This window comes from Nuphar pumila, chromosome 7, assembly GCF_984573655.1.
Source record: "Nuphar pumila chromosome 7, dmNupPumi1.hap1.1, whole genome shotgun sequence".
Classification (NCBI taxonomy): Eukaryota; Viridiplantae; Streptophyta; class Magnoliopsida; order Nymphaeales; family Nymphaeaceae; genus Nuphar; species Nuphar pumila.
In genome coordinates, this window is record NC_143255.1 from 38323992 (window position 1) to 38342096 (window position 18105).

The window sequence follows — 18105 nt, forward strand, 5'->3', positions numbered from 1 at the left end:
GCAACATCCAAAGATACCAAGGAGCTGATATAATCACCTGGAGGAAATTTATAACATTTTCATACTTTATTTTAAGAGAAAGAAAGTTCACGATTCAAGTGCTAGGCCACAAAATTTGCTGCTACTATGCTTGAAAGCTTCACTGCAATCAATTTTAGCCCACAAGGTTCCCTTGGACAATATTCCCAAACCGATGCATTAAAACACTTGATTAAAACACTAAGGTGGGGGCAACACGTGATTAAAACCAATGCCACAAGATATGGATATCAGTTTTTCTTTTTTCTTTGTGAGGGAGAATCTCATAAGAAATTAAACGTTTTTCTAGGAAATATCGATAAATTACCAACAAATATAAAATATATAAAAGAAAACAATAAGAAATTTAAAAGTTTCATAAAGTGATTATATCCGGTAGATATTAATATCATGATATATTTCAAATAGTGGTTCTTTTGAACATATGGTGATAATTTTGGTGTCATATCAGTGTCTGATAATTGGCCATAAAGCCATATTTGTGACTAGGGTTGTTGAAGGCCTGGAATGGATCTGGCTTTTAATTAGTGGGTCTGGTTTCGAACCAGGATCTAATTTGGAACACATGATAGAATTTATGAGTATATTAGTGGGTCCCGTTGGGAACACCTGACCCCTCTAATATTGGATCCACATAAACCGAAGCAAGTATATTAGTTTTCATGTAAAATATATAAAATAAAGAGCAGATCTAGTACTTTCTTTTGATGATGATGAACCCTCACAGAGAACCAAGTCACTTAATGGGCCCGTCTCCATGCAAGATAAACCCTGGGTGAGGTCATCGACACTCAAACCCTAATGGAGTCCACCAGTTAAAAGCACCTGCACACCTGGTGAGAATCAAACCTGAGATGAATGGGTCAACCTGATGCAATTCGGTTGCCCGTTTCACAAGCCAATTTATGATGTACAAAACTACCAGCTATGATCTACGCCTATACTACCAATTATGAAAAAACCATAAAAAAAATAAAAAATAAGAATAAATATAACTAAATAAAGAATATTTTAATCCATCAACCGATTACAAACCCTTTTATAATAACGTATTATACTAAAACAGAAAAATCCCAATCTAATCTGGATCCAAACTATAGCTATGATCCAAACATATTAAAAGAATCCAAACAAATAAAATAGACTCATATATGGATCATGAACCCGAGTACATCCTGCTTCAACCCTGCATCACGACCAAAGTGGGCGTCTACCAAGACATGCATTCAGCTCAGCATCTTTACAAGACAAGTTTTATTTTATGGATGCGTCTCCTCTGATAGACTAAGACGTTCAGTTGGGTCAAATGTCCTGTTTGGATCTGACGTAGTTGAATCCCTGTTTGTTACACAAATTAAAACCCGTGTCACAAGGGCACGCTAATTTTTGTCCTTAGCGACACAACACGACACGTGCAGATAATATTTTATTTAACACAAACTTAAATTTTTTATTAAAATAAAGTTTTTTTTTCTGGGATACGGGTCATATTAAACCCGCTTGAGCAAAATTAAATGAAACTTTCAAGCCTAAGGTGGCAGGGATGAAGGTTAAAATCAAAACCAGTGTGGGGGTGGAGGCAGGGATGGACTTAAGGCGGAGGTGGAGACCTTGTCGCCCCCCCCCCCGTCCACTGCCATTCCTAAGGGGGGAACGTATAACTTCATCATTCATGTCTAGAACTCACATCAAGTGATTCGTGCCCCCGTGTCCATGTGACATACATTTAAGATGCACGGTTCGTTAATAACTTCCGGTTCCATAAATGGCCTACACTTGGAGGAAAGTTTTCATGCCCGTTATTTTCGACAGTGAACGTGCCCCTCCGCTCCCATGGCTGGCCTTGTTTTCCTTGAAAATGATAAATATCAGTCAGCCCCACAGGGAAGAGTTAAATATCAAACCAGTACAGGTTATCAAGAATATTTTCCCAACGGGCGGTCCGATTGGGGGTTAGCGGCTTGCCGACATAGGTCAAAGGGTTGGGGGATGGCAATCCTGTAATTTCGTCGGAAGCGACAGAAAAGAGCACGGTACCCATCTGTGGGGCCCGGCTGTCCCTCTCTGAGCCAGCAGAGCCAAGGCAAAAAGCTGATCACTTGTTAATTGCCAAAAGTCAAAGTCCTTTCTCGACTACCATTATAGGGATCACGGGTAGTTTCGACATAAAAGAATAAATGTTTCCGAAGCAGCTCGTGCCGCTCCACTCTTCGATGCTAACGGTCTATGGTGCCTCCACGACACTGCCTAGTTGGATATCCAATAAGGAGGGTAAAGAACCGAAAAATTTCTTTCCGAGACATTTCTTTTGCTGATATTGCAGAAAGAGTGTTATGCTGCTTGAAAGACTTTTTCAGCACCCAACTTTTCAGTGAATCTTCTTCCCGAGTAAATCTCAGTTTAACCGTGATGAGTGTTGTAAGTGTATATAACAAAATTATTAAACCTCCCTTGTTGGATAAGAAATCATCATAATTTGACAGTTCTTAGTAAGAGAGTTGGGGTTTTTGGTTCACCATAACAGGCATCCGTTTGGCCCATCATGAGAAAATGAGCTGTATTCCCATGATCTTTTAATTCAGTTCTACTCGTCCCCAAAGTCACTCCCCTCCTTGAGATTTTATTGATGCTAATTGCATACACTGAATCAGACTCCAGAATCTAGATTTTTTTTGGTGATTAAAAAAAGTAACAGTTAGAAAAACACAAAATCTGTGATTTAAAAACCACACTTTTTCATTGCAAAAATATGATCTAAGAGTTGATACTTATTAAATTGATCATGATGAATCCATTTATGGGTCAGATTTCAGCAAAACAATATTTTGGAGGGATGAGTAGAGACGAATTGCATGACCTCTGACCTACTTTCTTAGGCAGAACGTGTATGTATGACAACAAAAAAAGCAGGCTGATTAATGTAATAACTGAAAATATGAGCAGCTTTTCGTAAAAAGATAATAAACAGGGGTTTTTCATTGTCAGATTTTCTCATAAACTCCTCTCTCTTGGCAGCAGAGTTCGATTAAAGGAGAGAAAGAAGGGTGAGCGTCACCACCGGGATTTGAGGCCTCAAACTTTAGCTCGTCTTCCAGTGGGAGTCGCTGCTGCTGCTGCTGCATCAGATTCAGAGGTATGCTGTCGGAGACTAATGAACTAGGGAAGGCATCTCGGCCGTCGATGGTGGTGATTGACCACTTCGATCGGCTGCCCGACTCCGTCGTCCTTCTCATCCTGAACAAGCTGGGTGACGTCAAGGCCCTCGGCCGCTGCTCCGCCGTCTCTAGGCGCTTCGCCTCCCTCCTCCACCAGGTTGACTCCGTCGTCGTCCGCGTTGACTGTGTCATCTCCGGCGACGACAACGATGACCCCTTCGCAGCCGCCGGCCCCAAGCCGCGCGGCGTCCTCGCCCACCTCGCCAAGCTGTTCCTCGGCAGCATCCTCCGCCCGATCCAGGCCGTCAAGCAGATGATCGGCCCCAAGCGCGTCATCCTCGCGGAGGTCTCCCACCACTCCCCCTCCGAGGTCCTCCGCTCCTTCAAGGAGCTCCGCCGGCTCCGCATCGAGCTCCCCGGCGGAGAGCTCGGCGTCGACGGCGGCGCGCTACTCAAGTGGAAGGCCGAGTTCGGGAGCTCGCTCGAGAGCTGCGCCATCCTCGGCGCCACCTCCTTCCGCCGATGGCCCGCCGCCGGAGACGATCTCCCCGACGATCCCGCCATTGAAGCCGAGAGGGACCCCAATTGCGGCCCCGAGGACCAGGGGAGCATCCCGGAGTCGTTCTACACGAACGGCGGGCTGAAGCTGCGCGTCGTCTGGACGATCACCTCTTTAATCGCAGCCTCCGCCCGGCATTACCTCCTCCAGCAGATCGTGGCGGAGCATCCGACGCTCGAGAGCCTGGTTCTCACCGACATCGACGGGCAGGGGATGCTCTGCATGGGGAAGGAGCAGCTCGCGGAGTTCCGGCAGGCGCCGGTTGCGCCGTCGTCGTCTTCCTCCAACAGGACGCAGGTCCCAGCGTTGAACATGAAGCTGTGGTACGCCCCTCGCCTCAAGCTGGCGTCCGGGTATGTGTTGGAGGGGGCGACTCTCGTTGCCATTAGGCCTATCGGCTGGCCGATCAAGAAGGAGACGACGGAAGCATTTGTTGCAGGCGCGTTCGAGGAGCCCTTCGGAGAAGCTGCGAAAGCCATGGTTAAAAGGAGAACTTACCTCCTGGAGATGAACCCGTTCTGAGAGAATTCTGTTTGAAATCTTTGGGGAATTATGATTTCGCTATTGATAAGCAAGGGGGGAAAGGGGAAATGATCCTGGAATTCAGCGGAGAGAATGGTCTGAAGAACGGATGAGAGTGAAGTGGGTATTGTACATCTGTGGAATGAAGGACGGTGTTGCGAAGATCGACGGTAAGATCATCGATCTATGGTAGACGTGATGGTGGTGGTGGTTGTGGTGGTGATGATGAGGAACTCTGTAAAACAATCTTCATTTTGTAATAAAAATCCCGTGATGTACTTTTCTTCTTTTAGTAGGTTATGAATTTTGATTCACTCAAAAATAGTGGCTTCTTTCTTCCTTCTTTTATTCTTTTTAATTGTTCCTTCGCTTGCGATTGATCCAATGCTCAATGTGGAAAAGTGATGTCTTGATGCTTGTAGAAATTGCATCATGGCAGTATGCCATTGTAAAGCTGGAGATCAGAATATCTGTTAAAAATTCTTACTTTTGCATTTGATGTCTGATATATTATAGTTTCCGACCTTAATTGTTGCTCTAGAGTTGATATGTTTCCATCTACATCTTATTGTAGATTATTGTGGTATCCGTTTTCCTCAGTTGTCAGTAATTCTGCTTTCTATGTGCATCAGGTGTACCATTTCTTTTTAAGTTGCTTCGTTTTGGGAGTCTTCCCCTGTTTGTGGCGTCCTACAGGAGATTTGGATCGAAAGCGTGTAAAGGTGCGGCCAAACATCTACCTGCAATACTATCGTCAATTCTTTTTGAATTATGTGGATTCATTTTAGGACTTGCTCTGTGGTTTCGTTTCTTCAACAGTTTCTTTGGCATTATCGAATGATAACTTATACGATTGTAATATTAGCATGTTAATTGCATCTCTCGTCTTTTGTCACAAAAAAGGCAGTCCGGCCTGGCTATTTAACAAAAAACCTAGCTGTGGCCTTGGCCAAATAATTCTATTGTTCCGAATAATTCTTGTTGATGTTGGTCAATTCCTATCATGTGGCAACCGAGATTACCTGATCAAGATTCTTGGAAATCATCAGACCTTCAAAGTTTCAATTTCAACCAGCTGCAACATCCACCAATTTGGGTCATGGAAACCATAGTCACACATCGCATTCTTGAGAAAATATCGGGAAGGGAAAGTCTCGTGATATTTAGTAAAGACAAGTTTGTCTGGGAAAAATATATAACATTATAACAGTATGTAAATATAAAATTATAAATAATAGGAAATTAGGCAATTTTTTTGTGTTGCATTAATATTGGGTTAAAAACCGATATTTTCAAAATAGGTGATAGTTTGCAAATATTGCATTTTTTGGTATAACATTGGCCCTTGATAATATGGCAATAAAATCATGTTACTTTCAAAATATCGGCAATATTGGTGACTATGATGGAGGCATGAGATCTCATGTGTAGGCCTCGTGCTATAGCAATAATGTTTTGACCTGCATCTCTGTTACATAGAGTAGGCTGAAGCAAAGAAAATTTGATGATGCTAGTAAACTACCGCATGTAAGATTGACCAACCCAGTAGCTGCTCATTGAAATTGTAACTTAGTGAATAGCGTAATGGGTTATCAGATTGGGCTCTGGCATTCTTCTTGGGGAGAACTAAATATGAGATGTTCTTTTCATTCGCTATATCTTCGGTAGTTCTAGTGATCCCTGCACCACTACCTCATGGCATTCTATGTAGTCAGGGTGTTAAGACTATTGTATATTCCTCAATAGTGTGGTATATAAACTTCCCTTTTCAGTTTGTTTGTTTTCTTCTTCTGCTGCATCTGTTAGTTATTTCAATTATCGTAGGATATCTGGATGGAATTTAAAGATTGTTATTACCTGATTGGATATCAGCTAGATGATATCCTTGTTGGCTTTGTAGTTATAAAACACAGTGCATCATTATCACCTAAAAAACCCTGGTCTGCTGCTGTAGGATCATTTCAACTAAAAGTGGTCTCACTACGCCTTCAATTCTTGGAAGTGGATCATGGCTCAGCTGCGTCTTTGGCTCTTGGCCTTTTCCACTATGGAATAAAAGCATCCACTCATCCTCTGTCATCTAAATAAGACCTGAGCATATAATTCACATTTTTATTTGTGTCAGCAAGATTTATGTGAATTCCCCCTATAGTATTTCTTTTTGTATATCGATGATAAGCCACTGAGATAACTTTCAATGATTTTCAATGTATGTGTCAATATAAAAGTACAACCGAAATCAACTCATTAACATATGTGTATAATAATTCAAATAAAGAATAGAAAATAATAGATTCTTCTTGTTATCACATATTTAGGGAAATGCATAAAGTATAAAAGGCAAAATGGGAGAGGGAAAAGCCAGAGATTTTTTTCTTATTTGAAAAGCAAATCTATTTTTTTAAAGCTTATCTGAATTAGGCCCAAGAATTGATGTCTTTTGCAAATTTCAATAAAAAAATAAATTTATGTGGTTTCCCAACTCTATAATTTTGACCAGTGTGAGTGTTTGGGGTATCCTTTGTTCTTTTGTGAGCGGGAGGAAGAAAACTTTGCTAGGAAAATAGCTAGTTAACAGGGTGATGAGTAGTCGCTCCGAGGCTTAACAAATTTTACATTGATAGGCCAAAAACACTATTATGTCCTATTCTCAAAAAGCTGATTCTGCTAAGATCTTCTCCTAGTCAATACTTTTGAGCCCATAGCTTAATTGAGCCTTGGATCCTAAGATGATGTGGCACAGGATCACAGAAAATAGGCTCAATCAACCTTCAATTTATTGCTAACCATATGTACCACCTATTATTTGAAAACCATGTAGGTGATTTGTTCATATCAATTGGTCACCCCTTTACTCGGTCAACCTAGTTAGTTGACGTGGTCTCCATATATATACCTTCATATTTTCTGTTTTTTAGGTTTTCATTAAAACATAATTGACATTGTGTATATAAAATATGATGGTATAGATGAAGATTTTATTTATTTTGATAGTAAATGAACCCATTCCCCTCTTAACTTTCACTAGGGTACAATATTCTATCATTGTAATTACAATTATTTACTATTTTAGATCATGATAATGTTTTTAGTGTACAAATTTTGGTTTTCTGCATATCCAGAAAGATACTGATAGTTTATCTATTTTATGTTTCTTGTTTGTGATTGAAAAATGTAACAAACATAACAAAATATCCAATGTTTTGAATGATTGTAGTTTCTTGGAAAGCTTTTCCAACAGGAGAAACATTTTCAAGATTAGACAGTAGTTAAAACAACTTTCACCAGATACTTCTTGAGAATAAATATGGAAAAGTAGAGTTTAGCTGTCTCTATTATTATGTTTATATTTTCTTTAAGCAACTTCATTTTGTTGTAGAGTGTAAGGACATGATCTCTTAACGTGTAATTACATGAGAACAAAATCAGAAGACATGTAGTTCCCGAGTTCAGATGCAGAATGAAATTATCAAGCTTGAACTGTTTAACCGTTAAACTCTTTCCAAGTAGCAGTGGGACCTTAATCATCATTATGAATAATATCAAAAGGAGAAGTGAGATAGGAAAATCTAAATACAAAAGGTATTGCATTATTTTTTTTATTAAGCAGGCATTATTGATCTAAATAAAAAATCCTCAAAAAAGGAAAATGGCAAGTCTAAAAGGCCTAGGTAAGTGTTTTTATTAAGCAGGCATTAAAAACCAAGTTTTTTTTGTGATAATGTGTGGTGATGGTTAGCTTCTGATCAACTGTCAGAGCAATATTGATCATTTCTGGGCATTCTCAGAATGACTGAGATTCTCTAGATTTTCACAGGGATTCAGATAGCAGGTGTGAAGTGCAACGTGGTTACCAAGGTAAGTGTTTTATGTGCATTCTTCCACTTGGGTGCCCTAAGCATTGGAAAGGTGGGTTCATGATTCTATGAAGAAGCAAGGAATTTATCAGGGCATCTTATAGCTACTTTGCTTGTTAACGTGTATAGAGATGTGGTTGTGTTGACAGTGCAATAATTTTTTTTGATGAAATGCCTAGATGAATCTTCGCGTTTTTGAATGTCGTGATTGCGAGGCCTTGCAGCAAATGTGCGGAATGGTGATGAGTTTGCATAGTTCAGGAGAATGAAGGAGAGAATCAAGCCTAATGGCATCACATTCGTTGGTATACTCTGTGCTTCTGGTCTTGCTGGCTTAATTGAAGAAGACCTAAAATACTTTCAGGGAATGAGCACCGATTATGTTGATATGCCAAATTTGGAGGATCATGCTTGTGTTTCAGACATGTGATCATGGGTGTCTTAAGGAAGCAGAAGAGTTCCTTTGCAACATTTATCAGGACAAATTCTGTTGTATGGATTGTTCTAGAGAGGGGGAATGAGCCACAGAATGTGATAAAATCGGTAAGTGAAAATGCAGCCTAAAATCAAGGTGATAAGATTTGAGCCTTGGACAAGTTTGGTGAGGTGATAAGGCTTAGATTGGCAAGATTAAATTTACCGATTCTCAAGGGATCAGGTAACAGCCAGCCACCTTGCATATAGATCATGCTGTTAAGATGGAAAGATCAGATTTTTTGTTTTGTTGTTATCTTTTGTATTTTTTTCTTGTATTTTACTGTAGTCGAATATCTCTAGCGAGATACATATATCTCATGTATCTCATCATGAAAACCAATTACATTGGATACATTTAATCACAAAGGACTCTTATTCTTCACATGGTATCAGAGAAGAGGCGGAGCCCCAAGGGGGTAATGGGTCAGATTGGCAGTGCCCATCCTGACCCGTGACTACGTGGGCAGTGCCCACCCTAACCAGGCGGCGACTATGTAGGCAGTGCCCACCCTCCCCAATAGGTGACAGCCCCAACCCCGGAGGCCCGAGCCCCACAACCATCTTTCTTCTCAACCCTACTCTCTCTCTCTCTCTCTATATATATATATATATATATATATATATATATATATATATATATATATATATATATATATATATCTTGTGCAGTGTGGTGCCGCTCCTCACTTGGACCCGACCTACAACCAACAGAACATGGCAACTTCCTCCGGCTGGCCATCCACCATTGGCCCATTACCATCCTTCGATGCACTGAAGCATGCAAAGGACGTTAAGGTTTTTGGTAATTTTTTTTAAATTAGTATTGAATTAAGTTTTTTATTGTGATTTTTTAATTGACATATGAAATTATGAATGTTATTTGTTAGGATTAGGATTTAGGTTTTTAATTTATTTTTGCTTAAATAGTTGCATTTCAATAACTAGGGGTTAAGATTTTTTGTGTTTGTTTTTTTCAATTAGCATTTAGATTTTTAATTAGATAAATATTAATTAGTTATTTCTATATTTTAACTCCGCCTGTGTAGTTATACACTGCCGGTCCCAAGCCCGGATAAAGGAGGAGGGTTGCGGTAGGCCTGTGACAGCCAGCATAAAAACTTTGTCATATCCTATGAAAATGAACCAATATGAGAATTTCGTTGGGGCGTTCCCTACTGAGCGACGCGCTGTACTCTCTAGGCCTGGAGGCAGTGATAAATGTGCTAGGGTTGCTAGGTCGTCGCCCAGAAGCGACGCGTCACACCGGCGCCCGGGTGTGATGTCAAATAGGCAAGGGTTCCCTCACTTTGTTGGACGGGTGGGGGTAAAGAAGTTAGTCCAAGACCATAAAATTAGGTTAGCCACTTGGAACATAGGGTCTTTAACTGGTAAGTTGGTAGAGTTAGTAGATGTTATGTGTAGGAGAAAGATTGATATTTTATGTCTTCAAGAGACCAAATGGGTAGGTGAGAAAGCTAAAGTGATAGAACCTTGGGGATATAAGATTTGGTATACAGGAATAAATAGGAATAGTAATGGAGTAGGGATTGTTATGAGTCGTCAGTTTATAGATAATGTAGTTGAGGTCCGTAGGAAGGGTGATAGAATTTTACTTATTAAATTAGTATTAGGTACGGATATTATTAATATTATTAGTGTTTATGCACCTCAAGTAGGTTTAGATGATTCCATTAAGCATCAATTTTGGGAAGATTTAGATGGAGTAGTACAAGAGACATCTTATGGAGAAAAGCTTTTCATCGGCGGTGACCTTAATGGACATGTAGGCATTAGTAGGGATGGATTTGAGAATATCCATGGAGGCTATGGTATAGGAGAAAGAAATGAAAGTGGAGAAAGGATTTTAGATTTTTGTTTGTCCTATGATATGATCTTAGCAAACACTTGGTTTAGGAAGAGGGAGTCTCACCTAGTAACATTTAAAAGTGGGGTTAATACGAGTCAGATAGATTTTTTCCTACTTAGAAAGAGAGATAGGGGTTGTTGCATCGATTGTAAGGTTATACCAGGAGAAAGTGTAGCTACACAACATAGAGTCTTAATTTTAGATCTTAGAATTAGACAATGCCGCAAAAGGGATAGACATAGGATAGATCCTAGAATTAAGTGGTGGGCACTGAAAGGAGCTAAACAAGGAATGTTTGTAGAGCAGGTAGTTAAGGAAGTTGATTGGTGTCTCGAGGATGATTCAAAATCAATGTGGAATAAGATAGCGGGTGGTATGAGAAAAGTAGCTAAGGAGGTAGTGGGTGAGTCTAAAGGCGGTGCACCACTAGGTAAGGATACATCATGGTGGAACGAGGATGTCAAATTAGCTATTAAGGTTAAAAGAGAGTGTTATAGAAATCTAAGTAAGAGTCGTGATAATGAGAATTTGGAGAAGTATATGATAGCAAAGAAGGAAGCTAAAAAAGTTGTTCGAAACGCGAGGGCTAAGGTATATAAGGAGGTTTATGACAAGTTGGATACCAAAGAAGGCGAGAAGGATATTTATAGGCTTGCAAAGATGAGAGATAGGAAATCGAAGGATTTGGGTATGGTTAGATGTATCAAAGATGAAACGCAAAGGGTTTTAGTCAAAGATGAGGAGATTAAGGAGAGATGGAAAGATTATTTTGATAAGCTATTTAATGATAGTCATGCTCAAGATCTTGGAGACTTCTCCATTCCTTTTCATGAGATAAATCGTGACTTCATGCGTAAGATTCAAAAGACAGAAATTGCAGAGGCTTTGAAGAAAATGAAATCAAGAAGGGCAGTTGGCCCAGATGGTATACCTATCGAGGCTTGGAAATGCTTGGGAGAGAAAGGTTTAGAATGGTTGACAAATCTTTTTAACTTGATTTGGCGAACAAATAAGATGCCTAATGAGTGGAGGAAGAGTACTTTGGTGCCTTTATATAAGAATAAGGGTGATATACAAGATTGCACAAACTATCGTGGTATAAAACTCATGAGTCATACTATGAAACTTTGGGAGAGGGTGATTGAGTCTAGGTTGAGGAAGGTTGTCATGATATCGGAGAATCAATTTGGTTTTATGCCTGGAAGATCAACTATGGAAGCTATACATCTTCTTAGACAACTTATTGAAAGATATAGAGAGAGGAACAAAGATTTGCATATGGTTTTTATTGATTTAGAGAAGGCATACGATAGAGTACCTAGGGACGTTCTCTGGTGGACAATGATGAAGAAAGGTGTTTCTCTCAAGTACATTAGTATAATTAAAGATATGTATGAAGGAGTAGTAACCAATGTCCGCACTTGTGGAGGGGTGACAACCAATTTTCCGATAACGGTTGGGTTACATCAAGGATCTGCTTTAAGCCCTTTCCTATTTGCGATAGTGATGGATGAGCTTACGAGATCAATTCAAGAAAATGTACCGTGGTGTATGTTGTTTGCTGATGATATTGTTTTGATTGATGAGTCTAGAGCTGGGGTTAATGCTAAGTTAGAATTATGGAGACAGACATTGGAAGCTAGAGGTTTTAAGTTGAGTAAGAGTAAGACTGAATATATGGAATGTCGGTTTAGTAAGCAACGAAGTAGTGATGGGAGTGTAGTGAAGCTTGGTGAGCAAGATATACCGGTGAATGACTATTTCAAATATTTGGGATCCATCATTCAAAAGTATGGAGAAATTGATGGAGATGTAAATCATAGGATAAAGGTTGGGTGGATGAAATGAAAAAGTGCTACTGGAGTGCTGTGCGATCGTAGAATGCCATTGCGGTTGAAGGGAAAGTTTTATAGGACGACTATTAGACCCGCTTTACTATATGGTACGGAATGTTGGGCTGCCAAGAGACATCATATTCAAAAAATGAGTGTAGCTGAGATGCGGATGCTTAGATGGATGTGTGGAAATACAATAAAAGATAAGATTCAGAACGAAGAGATACGTAAGAAGGTAGGTGTTGCACCCATTGAAAATAAGATGCGAGAGAATCGTTTACGGTGGTTTGGACATATTCGGCGAAGGCCTAATGATGCTCCAGTTAGAAGGTTGGAGAAATGGGAAAATATATTAGTTAAAAGAGGTCGGGGTAGGCCTAGGAAGACTTGGATGGAGATGATAGGAAAGGATATGAATGCTTTGAACCTCACCGAGGACATGGCGTTGGATAGAAATGATTGGAGGAAAAGGATTCATGTGGAAGACCCAAAATGAATTTCTTTTTTGGTTCATATCGCTGACCCCAATTGTTTTGGGATGAAGGCGTAGTTGTTGTTGTTGTATTAGACATGATCTACATGCTTGATTTTAGTTAGAAATTTGGAGGTTTTGTGATTTTTTTTTGTTTCAATTAGCTTATGTATGAAAATTATGAATGGTGTTTTCTAGGTTTGATGGTTTTATTTAGCTTTTTGCTAAATATCATTAAACATGAAGAATAAATACTTGATTTTGGTTAGAATTTAGAATTTTAGGGTTTTTTTACACATCTAGAAGGATATATTTGATACCATTAACAATGAATCAATTGTGAATCTTTCAAAATATGAAAAATTGACGAGGCCAATTAAACATGTTAATATATTTCAATTTTTTATTAGTTTAACTTTTGTTCATTGGATTAATGCTTTAATTTATTGTCTTTATGATGTTCCTCTTCATTTTGAGTGGGTTGAACTTTTTCTAACTATTTATAAAATATTTATGATATTTTTTGTAGACTTTTTGAAAGATTAACTAATTAATTGGCTATTTATTTGTAGAATGTTTGTGTTCCTTTCTCGTAACAAAGTGTACAACTTCTATTGCAAGAAGAATGTCATAGGGAGTTACAAGTTGAACTCAACATGAAAATAAATGTAGTTGCCATGGTTGAGGTTTTAAATCTAAAAAAAGAACATTTTAAGGGAAAAAGATTTCATGAATGCCCAAAATGTGATCATTGTGAGAAAATCGATCACACCGTTGCACGGTTATCTTTAAAGGCAAGCAAATGCAGCCCAAGTTCAAGTGGAGAATAATGCTTTAAACAATGTCGTTCAGCTTATCATAGAACAAGTTAACTCCTTTCTCTCGTCTCGACAGGTAAACAACAACCCATAGCCAACATGTCAACCATCTCTCAAACTCTTCTTTCCCTTCTTATTTTTGGATTCTCACCACAGGAGCATCATATCACGTGTTCTCTTTCTATTTTGTCATCCATCGAAAGTTCTAAATCTTCCAAACCCATGAAACTTTCAGATGAATCTTTTTCTCTGATCACTCATGTTGAAAAAGCCCTTGTTACCCCCAAACATTGAACTCACTAATGTTCCTTATATGCCATCCTTCAAGTTCAATTTAACTTTTGTCAATAAGCTTACTAAATCCATTAATTGTAATATTGTTTTCTTTTCTAATCATTGTGAAATTCAGGACCCTCACTAGAAGTGGAAGATTGAGGTGAGTAAGGTGCATGCAGGCTTATACAATCTTGACATGGATTCAAATAAGGTTGCTGCCATCATCATTGACCAATTTCCAATGTTTAATCTTTGGCATTGGAGGCTGGGTCACCCTTCCACTCAACGTCATAGAACTTTGTCTCAGATTAATGATTTAATTATTTTTAATAATTGTCATTATCAAGTCTGCTCACTCACTAAACAAACCTGCTTGCCTTTTCATTCCAGTGAATCTCGTTCGTCACATTCTTTTGAATTGGTACATTTTGATATTTGGGGGTGGGTATACAACACCATCCATCATCAGAAATAGTGGTTGATGACTATAGTCTAACCACTTGGGTTTTCTTCAAACCAAAGATCTCTTAAAAACCTTTGTTACGATGGTTAAAACCCAATTCCATTCACAAGTTTGATCAGACAATATATCCAATTTTGTTTTCTCATGATGTCTAATATTTTCTGCATAAAAATGAGATTTCACACCAGCACAGATTGTTGAGTACCAACACATGCACTTACTTGAGATTGCAAAAGAGACTTGCATTTTCAAGCTAACTTGCCTATCATTTTTTGAGGTGAATGCATTCTTACGGCATCGTATCTTATAAATTATTTTCTACTAGATTAAATTTCTTTATGATATTTTTTATGATTCTATACCAAAATATAAGCATTTGCATGTTTTTGGTGCTCATCATGGTTCCCCATCCCATTGATGACTTTACTTCTAGTCCAGTTGGTCAAAATGCAACTCCAAATCTCAATATTCAAAATCCGGTTCCAAACCAGTCTACAAATCAAAATGAAAATGGATCCGGTGAGAATCATGATGTTTGTGACAGCGCGTTGTGGTTTCCCCCCAACATCTTCTGTTGTTTGTGAGCAGTGAATGTTGCCAAAACGCTTGCCCAGGGATGAAGTTGGCAACCCCAACACCACAGTTCAATACCATCCACCCCAATGCTTTTGGCAAATCCATCGCCAGTATATTTTGGCAACCACTGGCAAAACCATGGTTTGGCAATACGTGTAAATGGTGTTTCCATCCCAATCCAATGCTCCCCCAGTAGAACCTCAAGCTTCGTTCTGTCATTTTGGAACCGTAGGATCTTCAATCTGTGGACTCCCAATAAAATGTTTTTGCGTATGTCATGATGATTGGAGGATGCAGGATTCGATTTGACACCAATTATATATATATAAACGGGACACGAGGATGCAACATTTTTTAATTTTTAATCAATAAAAAACTATTTTTAATATTTTAACATTAAAAAATGGTTTTTTATTGAAATAAAATTAAAATATAATAAAATATTAAAATAATGTCTTATGCATCCGTGTCCTAATGTCCAAGTGTGCACGCGCGTGTAGCCAAGGACAGCCAAAATGGCGTGTTCCTGTGACAGGCTTTTGCAATTCTAATAGTGAATGCCAAAGTTAATTTCTTCTTCTAAGCAATTACTACCAATTTTGGTCAATTCAAACAGTTTGATCTTTAACTGATGATTATGACCAAGAATATTATACCCGTTGAGCTTCAACGGTCATTGCTTAGACTTGCATGGTTGGTTCAAACAATTGGAATGTGGCAAGAAATTTGGAGTTAAGATGGGGGGAGCAATTCAGACTTGGCAGCAACTTCAGAAATTAGTCAGAAGTTTGATTCCTATGGATTGATTGAGCTATAGTCGCCATGCTCAATGGCGTAAAACCTTGAGGCTGCCGCCTGCCCAACAGGGAGTTTGCTGTTTTGACCTTGCAACAAGAAACACCTGGGTATCGAACTCCTCATATCCTTCAGCTTGAACATTTTAAGCTGACTCACTTAGCCAGTTATGCGAAGCCCTTGTGGGTGCAGGAATGAAATTTTAAATGAAAAATCACCCTACTACGCCAAAAATGATCATTTTTTCTAAATGCCCTGCAATTTTCAAAATCTGCCCAATGTCCTAATTCATAAATTTTAGCTTATAAAAGGATCTTTTTTTCCATCACACAAATGAATTTCCTCGAGTTATGTAAACTTCCTTCCAAAAATCCAAATATGCGAATTTCCTTCTACATATGTAAATTTTCTCTCAAATATGTAATTTTTTTCTCAAATATGAGAATACATGAATTTTCTCCTAAATATGCAATTTTCTTTCCAAATATGTGAATGTCCTCTTTCCTGTGCCATTTTTTTTTTTACAAAAGTTCTCACATGTGGGAGAACATTCTCAAAGAAGGTTTGTACATTTTGAGACTTTTGAAGCATTGCTAAAGATTTTTTTTTACCTTTAGCAGTGCTTTTGCAAATACATTATGACATTCACAACCATGAGTCACAAAGGTAACCAAAATATGCGAACTCTTTTTATTAAAATTGCATAAGGAGCAGAAATAAGAGGATGTTCACAAATGTGTGAGGACATTCGCGTGATTATTTAGTTAAAATAGGTGCACACATTTTGGAGACATTCACAACTCATAGTTGCGCATGTCCCCAAGAGGACATTTACAAATGTATGAAAGAAAATTTGCATATTTGGGAAAAAAATCACATATTTCAATATTTGGGAGGAGGTTTGCATATCGGGAGGAAATTTGTGTGTGCAAATGGTAAAAATGTTCTTTTAAAGTTAGAGATTTATGAATTTGGACATAAAGCAAAATTAAAAAATTATAGGGTATTTCAAAAAATGTGTCATTTTTATCATACATTACTGTTATTTTCTGAATTTTAAAGTGAACAACTCTTTGCACATGAAAATTGTAGGGACACTTACTCTTTTTTCAGAGATGGATAGCCTCAAAATTGGTACTATTCTTTGCAATCTAAGGTCAAGATTAATAGGCTTAGTATTCTCATTTTGTAATTTGGCTTCTATCATCAGGTCAATAGTGAATACTGACCTCAGCACCTCAGGAAAAAAAAAATACAACCAAGGATCCATAAATATAAAGATAAAAATGAAATAAAAAGTAAATATTAAAATAATAAAAATGGAAAAAATGTAACATACCTTGGGCCTAGGGCTAGGGCTGGTAAATGAGCCAACTGAGCTGAGTTTGGGCTATTTGGGCTCGGTTCGTTATGGGTACACTTCTGCTAAGGCTGCTCGTAAGCTTGTCACCAGTTGAACTGAGCTTAAGCTTGTTACAAGGTGAGATTTACAAGCCTATCATGAGCTATTGTATTTAAAAAAAAATGTTTTTATGAGGCTTGATTATATATATATGGGTTTATCTATGATTTTTTTATCAAAATAACTCTTGAGAACTTGAAAGGGAAAAAAGTTAGTAACACATATGCTTGTAGCCCCATAAGTTAAGGATGATATGGAAAAATCTCTTATCTTATCTTACTACTTCTTAAAGATGGAAGAGGGCCATTGGAGCGCCAAAATAATTGGCCTTAGAAACATTTTGAAAATTACATGAAAGTTTTTTGGGTCAAATGTTAATTTAAAAATTTGAAGATATTGTCATAATGCCACCATCAAGAGAGAGAGAGAGAGAGAGAGAGAGAGAGAGAGAGAGAGAGAGAGAGAGAGAGAGAGCATAATAAGTTTTTTCCTTAAATTTTATATGTATTTAATATATTTTTTGGATCTTATGATCACTGTCTTGATATGAGGGTTTTTTCTTTTTTCATTGCTCCGTCCGAGAGGATGGGCCTTTGATCTAGTACTTAATTAAATAAGTGGACTTCAAAAGCTTATCTCTTGAAAAAAACATCTTCTAGCAAGTTTTATGAAGGCTGCCTTTCAATCTCTAGCTATAAAAGTTTGGCTTGCCATTATAAAGATGAGAAAAAAACAATATTGAATGCAAAATATATTGCTTCTATTAAGGCAGAGATCTAGACATAGGCAAAGATCTAGACTCTAGAGCCTTCCAATGATAATGGTGTGAACCTTTCCAAAGATAATAAAGGAAAGAACAAATTCATAATAAAGAAAAATTATCAACCAACTAAGGGTAAATTTGAGAATCATCTAATGCATCTAGTAACTTCCTCTATTACTAAATTCTATCCGGTAAAAGAAGAAAATTGAGAGAGAGAAAAGAAAAATAT

General features: G+C 38.1%; 1 pseudogene across 1 annotated transcript; it reads left to right on the top strand.

The window, feature by feature from the left end:
* Positions 1–3069: 3069 nt before the first annotated feature.
* Positions 3070–4612, top strand: LOC149831970 (F-box protein At5g46170 pseudogene; annotated as a pseudogene). Its single transcript, XR_016433069.1, has one exon. The product of XR_016433069.1 is annotated as an F-box protein At5g46170 pseudogene (transcript).
* The last annotated feature ends 13493 nt before the right edge of the window (positions 4613–18105 follow it).